Source organism: Crocuta crocuta, unplaced genomic scaffold (assembly GCF_008692635.1).
Source record: "Crocuta crocuta isolate KB4526 unplaced genomic scaffold, BGI_CrCroc_1.0 scaffold222, whole genome shotgun sequence".
NCBI classification, from domain to species: Eukaryota; Metazoa; Chordata; class Mammalia; order Carnivora; family Hyaenidae; genus Crocuta; species Crocuta crocuta.
Window position 1 is genome coordinate 5,154,688 of NW_027528806.1, and position 14,583 is coordinate 5,169,270.

The following is a 14,583-nucleotide window of genomic DNA, read 5'->3' on the forward strand; positions in this document are numbered from 1 at the left end:
AGCTGTGAATAACAATACAAAGAAAACGCTAATAAGCAATGTAAAGGCACAAATATATTTCAATAGAAGAACAAGGAAGATGAATTTTATTCTTAGATGAACTATTACATGTGGAAACAGCTTATAAAGTGACTATTTTATACAGGGTCTTCAAAAATAAGTTGATATTTACTAGGCAGAGGTTGATATGGTGACATGGGCAGACTACAGATGCACGGTCTTCTGAGGGAAGATGAATAGAATGAAGATAAAGAAATGGGCGGGGGGTAGGGAGGTTGCCTGAGCTGCTCAGTCAGTTAAGCTTTAGACTTTGGCTCAGGTCATGATCTCAGGGTTAGTGAGTTCAGTTAGTGAGTTCGAGCCCTGTGTCAGTCTCTATGCTAACCGCTCAGAGCCTGGTGTCTGCTTAGGATTCTTTGTCTCCCTCTTTTTCTGCCCCTCTCCTACTTGCACTCTGTCTCTCTCTCTCTCTCTTTCAAAAATAAATAAACATGAAAGAAAGAAAGAATGAAAGAAAGAAAGAAAGAAAGAAAGAAAGAAAGAAGGAAAGAAAGAAGGAAAGAAAGAAGGAAAGAAAGAAAAACGGGCAAGTACAGTTTACATGTCCAGAATGATAGACTACTGTAGCTTGGGCCTGATTGTTTGAGATGTGTGTGTGTGTGTGTGTGTGTGTGTGTGTGTGTGTGTGGAGCATGCACAGCAGTATGGCAGTGTGCTGGGTTTAACAACCTTGGTCTAGGTTTTAAACAAATGTGAGACCTGATGTATCATATTCACTATGTTCTCTAGTATAAATGTCCGCTATTGCCAATTTCAGCTTCCCAGTGTGATGTCACTGAATTTAGAGTTAGGATGAGATGCACCCAGTTGGCTTATATATGAATAAGCTCCAGGTTTCTAGGTGTTTTCATGTATGTGTGTGCATATGGAACAGGGTCAGAAAGGAAATAGATGGAGAAATGGGGAGGTATAATATTTGGGGTTGGATCAAGTACATAGAACACTGTTGGGGAAAAAAAAATACAAGTCTGTTTATCATGTAAAAAATATTCTGAAGATAGCATTCAGGGCTCATGTCATGGTTTCTGGAGGCCTCGAGGGTTCTTTTAACTCTGTGCTCTGTTCTCTTTATAAATCAGCTTCAAAATATAAACATCGTCTCTTTTTTTAATGTTTTATTTATTTCTGAGAGAGAGAGAGAGACAGCATGAGCAGGGGAGGGTCAGAGAGAGAGGGAGACACAGAATCTGAAGCAGGCTCCAGATGCGGGGCTCGAACCTATAAACTGTGAGGTCATGACCTGAGCCGAAGTCGGATGCTTAACCGAATAAGCCACTCCAGCGCCCCACATCATCTTTTCATCGAAGAAAGTTACATCAGGTTTAACATCATGGCTACTTTGTAGGCTAGAAAAATAAAGTTTCTTTTTTTAGTGGAAGAAGAACACATGTACCACTTCTTATAAAGATAATTTTTTGAACTCCCATCCACACCTCTATTTCCATCTCATAGTCCAAATCTTAGTCACATTGAATATGTAAATGTAAGAGAGACTCAGAAGTAAATCTCAGACTGGAAAAATCATAGCCTTAAATAAAAATCTTTAAAAAAGATGTCTAAATATAGGAAATATATTCACACAATTTGCAGTCTTTACAAGAAGATATTGTGGTAGAAAAATAAATTAGAAATCATGCCAGGGTCAAAGTTAAACATCAGCAAAAGAAAGTTAAAATTATTCTATACCTTAACTATGGGACTTTTTCTTTTATTCCCTTTTAGGATACTGCTTCCCAGTAGTGGAAAGGATATTTGATCAGAGGTACAGAAACTTTGTTCCCTGAAATATCCATTCAGTTGTCTCATAGACAACATTAGCTAGAAAATAATGTGATTGCAGATTTTGAAGACTATAACAAATCTAATGTCAGCCCTATCCATATACAATAACATTTTGACTTTGTGCCACCAAAGTGCAACTAAGAAATAATGTCTAAGACACTCCACTAGTTTAGGATGGAACTTGGGAGCTGGAAGTATGGCTTAAAAGTAAAATGCACAAAGCATCTAGGTGGCTCAGTGGGTTAAGCGTCTGACTTCAGCTCAGGTCATGATCTAATGGTTCTTAGTTTGAGCCCTGTGTGACATTTTGTGCTGACAGCTCTGAATGTGGAGCCTTCTTGGCATCTTGTGTCTCCCTCTCTCTGTCCCCTCTTTGCTCACACTTTCTCTCTCTCTCTCTCAAAATTAAATATATATTAAAAAAATAAATGTGAAAAATACTATGGAGATTGTGAAATGGAGAGGAGAAGTAAGGAGAAACAACCAAAAGGAATGATGGGACTTTCAAAGTGTGTGATGGTAGAAAGGAATTCCATGCATATTTGTGATTATAAAACAGTAAAATTCATTTTCTTTATAGTTACAAATTTTTCTTAAAACACTGATGACATGGCTGTTGTAAGTGAGCTCTTACATATGCAGCCTGAAGTCACTGAAGGTGTTTGAAGGGAATAGAAAAAAAGCAAAGTTTAGGTTTCTGCTTGGAAGACTTATTCTTGTAGCAGACTGTCTAATTCATGTATTTTGAATGAATAGACAATGGAGGCATGAAAATTGGTAAGAAATCAAACCCAACAACTCAGGGAGGAGAGAGTGAGCTGCACATTAAGGCAGCAGTATTGTTGTAAAGGGAAACATGAAGTAAAAAATCTTGTCAAGTTGTATCACTAAGATTTACAAGTAATAGGCTGTGGAAATTTGAAGAAAATGTACCTAAACCTCCCTGTGTGACTCACTGACAGAATACAGCATCGCTTAACAAGATATGTCGAACACACTAGGAAGGAAACACTTGTGGAAGAAAGAGGTACAATCAAATTGAGTAAATTCTTCTAATTTTTAAAATTATCTACTTATTTTTATTTTTGAGAAATTTGCTAAAACCCCAAAATAGGCATTCTGTAATTATTGGACAGATAGATATAGATACAAGACTCAGGATAAAAATATAGATAACTGAAGAGCATCCACTGGAAGAGGAAAGAGGAGACCACATGGCAGAGAAGAAAAGAAGGAGAAACACCTGAAATTTGAGGAAAGACTAACAGTAGAAAGACTTACAACATTATGCTAAGCAAAATAGCTCAGGGAAAAATAGAGATCATATGATTTCACTCATGGGTGTGAATTGAGAAACTGAACAGGTGAACATAGGGAAAGGGAAGGAAAAATAAGATAAAAAGAGAGAGGGAGGCAAATCATAAGAGACTCTTAAATACATTTAGGAGGATACTCTTCAGGGTGAGCACTGAGCACTGGGTGTCATATGTAAGGGACGAGTCACTGGGTTCTACTCCTGAAGCCAAGACTACACTATATGTTAACTCACTTGAAAAAAAAAAAAAAAAAAAAGACTAACAGAAAAGGGAGCTGCAAAGAGACATGGAAGAAGCTCTGAAACCACAGTTACAGGAACAGTTCATCTGCATAAAGCATTATACCTTAAATGTTTGGCTAATGAGCACCTTTTTCTCATAAGAAACTTGAAGACAGATACAAGAAAAACACTAATAATGATTGAATCTGCCAATGCCCTTGATTGGATGCCTCATAAAATGACTCTACCTATTTTAAGAAAGAGAGAACATCAGAGGTTCAAAGGAAGGACAAGAGAGTGGAGACCAGGTGCCCGGAGAACAACAAAAATTAAAGACAAGTGCCCGGCTCATAGCCCACACAGTGTCTGTCTCTGCAATGACTTTTCCTTTTGTTTTTCCACCTCCCTTTCTCAAAAGTTTCAGAGAGGAGACTTGTGGCCCATGTTCACAACACATGCCTGCCCTGAGACTGTGCTTCCGGAGGGAGCTGGAAAAACTGGCTTCCTGTGGTTCTGAAGGCAGGGTCACCTTCATCGTCACTCCCTATGTGGGGACCTCCACAGAAGGAAGATGAGGGAACAGTGGAGGAGGGGAATACTCAGAGAAGCTATGAGTGTTCATGACATGCTAAGTGTTTATATTGCGCCACACACTGAGCTGAAGGCTTAACATGCACTTTCTGAGATGATTTTGACACGTTATGTGGCTTCAATATGCACACTGTACAGAAGACGAAACTAAAGTGTAGGGAGACTTAAGTACTTTAAAGTCACACAACTTATAGGCGGGACAAGAATGAAAGCTCAGCAAGTCCCACTCCGTATACAAATTTGACCAGATTTGGGCTTTTAAACTTTAACACTACCCCATATTATTAACTTGCCTTAGATAATTCATCTAATTAGTGACTAAATTGTAACTAAAAACCGTTAACTGCTATCAGTATCAGGGGCTGTGTAATAAAATGTTCTCTCCTAAGTACTTAGAAATAATGGGAATAAGAATTAGTGCTCAAGTTAAAATTATGAGTTGAATATATAATGAATGGGGGTGTGATGAAGCAGCTGGATATTAAGTGAAATGTATCAGTTGTTTCAGAATTTTGGGTGAGGCCCTTAAAATTAGAAAAAGTAATGGTGTTGCAAGGTTAAGTGATGGTCATAAGTTTATCAACCAATTTAAGAATATATAAAATGAAGTAAAAATATTGATCAAAAAAGTTAAATGCTGGACATTTATTTGGGGGAAGTTAGTTGAATATTAAGCACTTGTATTTCCTCCTTTTTATTGGGGTGTGTGAGTGCATATTTCCTTACTCCTTGCCTCCAACCAAGAGAGGGAGTGATTTAATGAGAAACCATTGGAAAACATGGCCTGGGCCCACCAGAGATTGTAGTGTACAGAGATTAGTTAGTGCCAGACTCCTTCCTGGATCATTCTGCAGCTGAGGGACTTCATATGGCCACCTATGATAACAGAACACAGAGAGGGCAACTTGACCTTCCAGATTTTGCCAGGTCTCCTTAAGATTCTGGTGGACCTTATGGAAGATGGCTGAGTGTGACCTACCTTGAAAATATTGTAGCCCAAGTGACCCCGGTGCCAGTGTGAGTCACCCTATCAAAAAGACAATTAGGGAGTGTTTAACAAAGTTGATCAGTGAGATATTGAACCACTTGTATCATAAGGAAATGCAATGGAAGGTTCTCAAAAAAGCCTTCAAAAAGTCACGGAAAAGTCACATGAAGCAGGGCACTAAAGAAGATTCCAGGATCAGATTTTAACCAGTCTCTTTACCCCTCCTTCCCTCTACTTCCTGTTACCATTCTAGAATCTGGAGGCTAAAAGTAAATGAGGAGAGAGGATAAAAACACACAAACAAACAAACAAAACTGAAAGTGGAACAAATAGAATAATCCTGTCATGCCTCACTGCAGGCATAAAACTAAGCACAGGTGGAGTTAACTTGAGTGTGGAATAAAAGCTGAAACTGAAGAAGCAATCGGGGTTTTAATATCAGACTTGACTGTGGTCTTTAATATCTGAGGACCATATAGGGCTTCTTAGTAAATGAAGGCAAGCAGAAAAACTAAGAGAGATGCCAGAGCTTTTGAGTCAAGGAAGGATGATAGAAAGAACAACCTGAGAGTGAGAGCAATAAAAAATAAAGCTGACTTCTGCTAGCTTACTCTTCTAGCTTATTCCATAAATCAGCTTTCGATAGAAAAAGTCATCTGAAAAAGACAAATTGGTTTTCAGTCTGTGAGGTATGGCTGTACATAAATTGAGTTCATAAACATACCTAAAGAAAGAATAGGTCAACAATGGGAAACAGACATGGACATCCATGGATGAAAACCTTGACAAATGGTACATTATAAGACATTAGGCCTAAGACGATGTGAGGAAAGAGTAGGAGAGGAAGTGGGATAATTAAGAAATTAATTAAGTAGAAAAATGATTATAATTATATCTAAATATTATTAAGTGCTTATGAGGGAAGCACTCCACTAAGCACTATGATAGAGTCACTTATTTTAATCCTTTCAAAAGTAACACAAAGAATTATTTCGATTGCAGTAAGAAACTGAGGCACAGAGAAGGAAAACAACTTGCCCAAGGTCATAGCTTGTTAACGTTGTCAGAGACGCCTACAAAACTATAATAACTAAATACTTAATTGTCAGAACAAACTATAAATGTATCAAGTCTTAAGAGGACAGGATAGAAACACTGAATTTATCTTTTAAAAAAAGGATTTAGTTTGGCCTTTTGGCCAATTCTGTTAAATCAAGCTAACCTAATTTTTCATTTCACTGAGTCTATTGCAAATTAAGTCTGATCTCATTAATGTTGTCTAAGTTGAATGCTTTTGGGGAAAAAAATAACTCTATTAAGCCATAAAGACACAATTAGTAAAATGTATTAGATGTGATTATAATGTGACGGATTATTTTTATAAGCATACCAAGCTTACAGACTCAAATGAATATTGAACCTTACACTGCTAACTTTGAAAGAATAAGCCATGTTGTAATGAAGCTTTTCTTGTTGAAACCTCAATTCTTCTCATTTTGAATTTAGCTCATAAAAGTTTTCAAGGTATGTAGAAAATATCTACTTTAAGTAAAAATATTACCCAGTTTGATTACTCAGACCTTCCCCACAATGCCTTGGGCATATTTTCAGAAATTAAATCTATCTTCTAATTAGGCAACTATGTAAATATTGAAGGTATCTCACCAACTAATTTGAAGACAAGTTTATTTTTAATTTTTGTGTTTTTAAATTTTGGTTTTAATATTTATTTATTTATTGAGAGAGAGTGAGCAGAGGAGGGGCAGAGAGAGAGAGGGAGACAGAAGCGATGAAGCGGGTCTGTGCTGACAGCAGAGTCTAAGGGGCTCAAACTCACAAAGTGTGAGATCATGACAGGAGCCGAAGTTGGATGCTTAGCCAATTAAGACACCCAGGTGTCCCTAATTTGAAGAGAAATTTAAAAGAAATACTCCTCATATAGTTTGAACAGTGGCAGGATCGTCAATAGAAGCTCGCAGACTACTAGGTAATTACTTTGAAAAGAAACATTCATGATATATTTGAAAAATATCAGTCATGACATTTCATAATTATATTCTAACAATAATTTAACTAACTAATTTCAAGCACTCTCATGTACTTACTGATGAGGGATTGATTTGAACCAAGAGCTTCAATATATTAATAGCATTAGACCAATTAATGCTACTTAGAGTTTACATCTTATATCTATACATAAATAAAATCTTAACTGCAGAAAATAAACCATTATGTACTATTATGGTATCCAAGGAAAAACTCACAAATGCATACAACTGCCTGAAATTTGATGAAATATGAAATGTGTATCACCATTTTGTGAACATTTATGACAATTTTAAAAAAGAGAAAATGACACAAGACATGGGAAATGAAAAAACACTTTCTTATTGATGACTTGATGAATAATGATGAATTGATGAATAAATTGATAATTTGATAATTAAAGAATTGATGAGTCGATGAATAAACTTTTCGTTTATAAAAAGATGAATAAACTTTTCGTTTCTTTTTTTCTTTCTTATTTTTCCTTATTTTCAAATCTTTTCAATATAGTCCAGCATCATATATTACTAAAATGATAGCTTATTAATATTCAATATCTGAATACAAATAAATGGATAAAATTACACAAAGCTGTAAGTACCAGGAGGTTGGAGAATTGGAGGCCATTTTTGGAGGATACAAAGGATATCACAGTCTGTTATCTATTACCCAGTCCTTCCCATATGTAATATACATTCCCCCCTTTTGAAGGTTTTCAAAAAGCATCTGCTTAAAAGACAGAATCTCATTTTCTGTATCAGGTGTAGGTATGAATGAGGCTTCCTGGTTCCTGAAGTGTTTCTTCTTAAATACTGTTGCACTTGATCTGTACCTACAAAATTAAGGAGGCAAATTATCTGCCTTCTCACACACTCAGTGGAAATCATGGGATAGACATAGGATAACCATTGTAGACATTCTTGTTTAAAAATGTAAATGAATGGAGGAACAAAGGAATCATTGTCCCATATAGCTCTGCTATCCAGGTGGCAAATATTGGAAGTTTGTTGAATAGGCTACAAATCTCTGGAATCATTCTCTATTGCTTTTTGTGTCACTCTTTGTAATCATAGTTCTACCCTCTGAATTATCCTTCCTTTTCCATGCTTCTCATAGCTTGTGTGTGCTACTGAGCAGCAATTTGAGCCTACTTCCTGCCAGTGTGATTGAGAGGGTTCAACGACTTTCTTTATTCTGTACTGTTTCTATCTTCCCTCAGTAAGTGCTGGTGCTGTTTCTGCATATGTAACTCAGTTAGGAAATGTGTGGGTCTTCTGGGAATCCTCCTGGAGACTACTAAATTAGACAGAGGCTCCCCTACAGAGCTTTTCAAGATAAGCCACTTTCTACCTTGGCCTTCTACTGAGAGACAGTGTTCTTGTTTGTCTTAGAAGCTCTACTGTGTATTTGAGAGGACTTATGTTGCATACGTTTGAAATCTTCACAGGGTTTGTGTCTTTTACTTCATATTTACTTGATATTTTTATTACAGAACCCTGGATGTGAACTTTGCTTGGATGTCACTTGTTGGAAGCTATTTCTTTATTTAGTATCAAATACCACCTTTTTTTAAATGTTTTTTTTTTTTTTTTAATTTGAGACAGAGAGAGAGAGAGACAGAGAGACAGAGAGACAGAGAGAGAGAGAATGAGCAGGGGAGGGTCAGAGAGAGAGGGAGACACAGAATCCGAAACAGGCTCCAAGCTCTGAGCTAGCTGTCAGTACAGAGCCCGATGTAGGGCTCAAACTCATGTGAGATCATGACCTGAGCTGAAGTCAGATGCTTAACTGACTGAGCCACCCAGGCGCCCTCAAATACCATCTTAAGGCGCTGAGAATTTTCAAAATTATTGAGTCTGACTCCCTTTTATTTAGTAATTTTTCTTCAATTTATCTGTTTCCTCTCACATTTAACTATAAGAAGAAGTCACGTGACATCTTCAAGACTTTGGTTAAAATATTAGATGGATACTATTCGTTAGGCATAATTGCCACACTGCATTTAAATGTTATGCCACTGCATACCAAGAATACCCGTTTCTACCTTTTCAATAAGCTAGGTGTCATTGTCCATTAAGCACTCACAAGCAACTTTTTCAACTCTAAAATTCCATGGTGTGTTCTAGGCATTTTTACGTTTTTTTTTTTGCAAACAGTTTCCTATAAGTTCATCACTCAGTTCCAAAGCTACTTCCATATTTTAGGTGTTTGTTACTGCTCCTTACAGGTACCAAAATCTATATTGGTTATTTATTTTTACATAACAAATTAGCAGAACATCTTCGCTATCTCACAGTTAGAGACAGAGGGTCTATAGGGTCAAGAATCCAGGGGCGGCTTAGCTGAGTGCCTTTGCCATAGTACCTTCACGTGCAAGTTGTTACTGGCAACTTACATTTGAGGGCAAATTGCCGCTTGTGGCTGTGGTTATATTTGGAAGTTCAGTTGCAGAAGTGGATGGTGGTCTAAGTCCATATTTATCCATATGATTCTGGCAGGCCTTGTTTCCTTGCCACATGGGCTTTCTTTTTTTTAATTTTTAAAATGTTTATTCATTTTTGAGAGACAGAGCATGAGCGGGGAAGAGACGGAGAGAGGGAGACACAGAATCTGAAGCAGGCTCCAAGCTCTGAGCTGTCAGCACAGAGTCCGACATGGGACTCGAACTTACAAATGATGAGATCATGACCTGAGCCAAAATCCTGACGCTCAACCGACTGAGCCACCCAGGCGCCACTGGACTTTTTAACTTATATGCCTCATAACATGGGTTCTGACTTCCCCTAAGGTAAGTGAGGTAAGAAAGAAAGCCTCCAAGGGCATATTATGTGCCCAAAATGGAAGCCACGTCTAATTCCATCCCTTCTGCCATATTCTATCTGTTAGAAGTTAAAAGTTACTTCATACTCAAGAAAACAGGACACTAATACATGGGTATCATGTAAGGTGTTCTTAGATGTTGGTTAATTAATTTGTCTATCTAATTAATTCATTTCTTATACTTTATGTATGGGAAACACATCCTGAATCACTTTAATGCATTCAGAAACATTGGAGCTTGTCCCTAAAAACAACCAAGTAACAACTATAATAAATCATAAATGTATACCATAAACGAACATACTCAATCAAGCTGAAGATAAGAATAGAAAATTCAAAACAAACAGGAGAATTTTTTGGTAGCATGTTACCTCAAATATTGTTTTTATGATAAAAAAAATTGTTAATGTCAACTATCTTGAGTTCTTTTGAGAATTAAATTAGATGACTGATATGAAGAACATAATACCCACTGCCTATTAGCATGTAATAAATTCTAACCATTACTACTACTACTACTACCATTATCATTGCTACCATTATCATGATTGAATAAATATTCACTATTTTAGAAATACAAAAAATATTTTTAAGAGTGTTGTTGGGGCCCCTGGTGGCTCAGTTGGTTAAGCATCTGACTCGATCTCAGCTCATCTTGTTCTCAGGGTCATAGGGCTTGACACTAGGCATGGAGCCTATTTAAAAACAAATAAAAATAAAGTAAAATAAAATAAAATAGAAAATAGCTATTGAAATAGATTTAGTCTTTTCAATATAATAGATTTTTTTCTTTTTGCAACTCAGAGCTATAAAACACATGGTTAGTAAGTCATATTTAAACAGATATTACAGTCTAGAATTTAACATAAATATCTATTATTTGTAACTGAATTATTCCAATAGAAACAAAGGAAACTTTGCTAACACCTGGAGACCTTACAACCTAAGCTAAAAATAAAAAATTATTGAATCATAGCATTCATAGTATAAATATTAAAAAAACACATACATATGTTTGAGTATAGTGCTTACTGAATTTTCAAACTACTGATGTAAATAGTACCCAGATTTATGAACAATATCACTGATCCAGAAGTCCCATGAGCAGGTTTTAGTCATCACGCCCCCGTAAGGGTAACCACTATTTTGATTTCTTAAACCATAGACTTGTTTTGCCTACTTTTGAAATTTATATAAATTTATACATTTTCATGTTTGAGTTATTTTGCTGTCTTATATTTGTGAGATCTAGCCATACTGTGTTAACAGATAATTCATTTTCAATGCAGCATAATATGCTACTGTGTGATCATGCCATCCTTTATCTATTCTATTGTTGGCTGGATTTTTTTTCGTTTTTGGCTGTTATATAATACCATTGTGATCAACATTCTTATTCATAATTTTGGTAAACATAGTCTGCACTACTTTTTGGGTATATACCAGATGTGGAATTGTTGTGTCATAGATTACATGCATATTATGTTTTAGTAGTTAGTGGCAGAGTGTGTGAGTGTGTTTGAGCATTTCCACCAGGAGTATATGATTGGTCTGCTTGCACCTCCTTTTTGAAAATACTTACTGCCATTGCAATGGACTGAATGTTTGTGTATTCCCAAAATTCAAATGTTGAAATAATTATCCCAATGTGATAGTATCTCAAGGTGTGGCCTTTGAGACATAGTTAGGTCATGGCAGTGGAGCTTCATTAATGGATTAATGCCTTTTTAAGAAGAAATTAGGGGGTTAGATAATTCTGTTCCACCTTTGAGGATACAAGAGGAAGTCAGCTGTCTGCTACCACCAGAAAAGGGCCCTTACCAGTGCCCCATGCTGGCACCTTGATCTCAGATTCCCAAAACCATGGGAAATGAATTCTCTTGTTGATATACCACCCGGTTTATGGTATTTTGTTATAGCAGCCCAAACTATGACAATCATTTGCCATTTTTCATTACATTACCCTATTGCATTGGGAATATATTATCTCACAGACATACTTTGTGGAAGACATAGGCACAATCTCTTAATTGAAGGGTTGTCAGAAAATCTGGGTATCTTTAATTTGCCAGAAGCAATTAGAAAGAAGGACTAAAGAATGGTATCTTAATCACATAATTGGCATGAGAATGTTTCTTTAACAGATGTTTATCTTAGATGGTTAGAAAAGAACAAAAAATGTTTCCTACCTTATATTTATGTAACAAATTGACTTCATTTGTGATAAATATTAATTGCATCCACACAATTTTATGGATAAACCATCAAATGCTTAATTTTTTTTGCCAAAGATTTGCTGAGATGACTTACAAAGTTTCTTTCTTTCTTGATTTCCAGTTATATTAAAAAAAAAAACTAACAAGATGCTCAACTTCCATTATCATCATAGTATCACATGAAGTTAACGTATTGACAGCCATATTTCCCCCAAAGAAAAGCTTTTTCAGGAGTTAAGAAAAAATATTTTATGGGGAAAATCCAAGTAATAATAAATTCCAACAGAGGTAGGAGATGATGAACTTATTTATAAGTAGTGAAATTTCTATATTGTACACCTAAAACTAATATAACACTGTATGATAACTAACTGGAATTAAAATAAAAAAAATTTTTAAATAATGAAATTCACAATTAAGCATTCTTTCTTATCTCATTTTCTATTTCCAAAATATACCTCAATCCTAAACATTTAATTTTTCAATATACTTACAAATGATCAATGCTAAAGTATAAATGTATTATTAAAAATGTTTATATATATTAAAACAGTTTGCAACATTTCACAGAGAATACATTTGTAGATTTATTACTCAGAGATTTTTCTAAACATTTGAACTTAAAACATATATTAGCCATACATGAAATAGAGTGTTGAAATAAGATTAAAAACTTTTCTGCACAATTCAAATGCTGCAGAAACACTTTGAAGAATCACTGATTTAGGAATTAGAATATTTACCCAGTGCATTAATGTATGTTAATATTTAATATATTACAGAATTCTGAGTTTACATTAATTTCAGATTTCACTTCAAAATTTGATCTTCAATTGTGAAAGTTCTTTAACTAGGCACATCACATGTGAATTACCTATTATTAGAAAAGGCATAAACCTAACGATGTTAGTCACTATACTAATTAAATTAGATAATTAAAACATTAAATTATTAGCATGTAATGTAAAAGAGGATTTCTTGGAAATATATATAACCCCATGAATATCATAATGAATTTTATAAACTAATTATCTGAACAAAATTTAAGAATAAAAGATGAAATAAACATAACATAAATAAAAATAAATATAACCCCCAGATATATTCCTGAAGCTTAAAACTATCTTCATTTACATACCTAATTGCACTTGAGGCTAAATCCAATGAAAATATTTAGCTATACTTTAAATTGGACTCCCAAAGATATTTGACAAAATGTTTCACAAATATGGGCAGGTTCTTGAGCATCTTCACCAGTGATTTACAGGGAGCCTACAGAAAGTTCCGATTAGTGTTAGAAATAGCTGTTTCTTTTCTGCTATCAAAATCAAAGTACAATGTATACTTTAATGTAATTTATTATTTTTTTATTGAACTGTATATGTTAATAAATAGTCCTTTGCTAGCATACTTCATACACTTTAGAGCAGTTTTATCTCATGTTTACACTGTGGCTTTGAAATATATTACAGCTAGCTACCATGAGAATTCTTCCAGACTATTCAAATACTATTAAAAACCATAGCTGTGGGTTTTAGTTTATCCCTCCCACCACAGACACAATATTCATAGCATATTTTAAGCCTGTAAACCATATTCTATTATTTTTCTTTTGTCTTTATTTTTTAAAATTTAAAAAGGAAGCTAAGTTTAAAACCAGCCAATGAAAACATTGGTTTTTGATCATTACACTTCTCTAAGGAATAATTCATTTCTTTAGATGAAATAGTAATGTTTTAAATTTATAACATTAATTTCTTTAATCCAAGGGTATTGTATCTCTTCCCTCTAACATAATAATGAACTTTTAATTATATGTTATAAAGTTTGAATAGTTTAATGAGTTTAACTAAGTAGTTTAATTTGTTTTAATGATCTCTCAAGTTTATAATAATATTTTTTCTGCATCATAGGAGAAACAACAAAAATTATAAAATGTGGCTCCTTTTCTCAAGACATTTTCTATTTATTTTGGGGATTAAGTTATAGAAAAACATTAAAATACTTAAAGAATATTTATTATAACAAACAGAAATATTTACATTGTCTTTATCCAGAATCTTAGATATAAGTTAGTAGATAATTCATTTTTGGTTGCAATAATCAAGAGATTATTATAACTAGGACATGAGATGACTGTGAAAAATAAATAAGTGTTGGTAATATAAAGAGGAATTAGTTAAAAGTTTGAAGAATTGACAGTAAGCAGTGTACTTATCTTTTAATAAAATGTGAATGTATATAGTTTTTATACACATTTTATATATGTGCATATTTGATGCATACTTTATATATACAGTATTTTTAGTTTATGTAAGAAACAAAGTGAGAGGATTGTTGAAATTTTTTTATTATATTCTTGAGGTTTATTTATTTTGAGAGTGAGAGAGAATGCACGTGAGCAGAGTAGGGGCAGAGAGAGGAAGAGAGAGAATCCCAAGCAGTCTCCACACTGACAATCACTGGGCTTGATCTCATGATCTGTGAGATCATTTCCTGAGGCAAAATCAAGAGCCAGACACTCAACCGAATGAGCCACCACA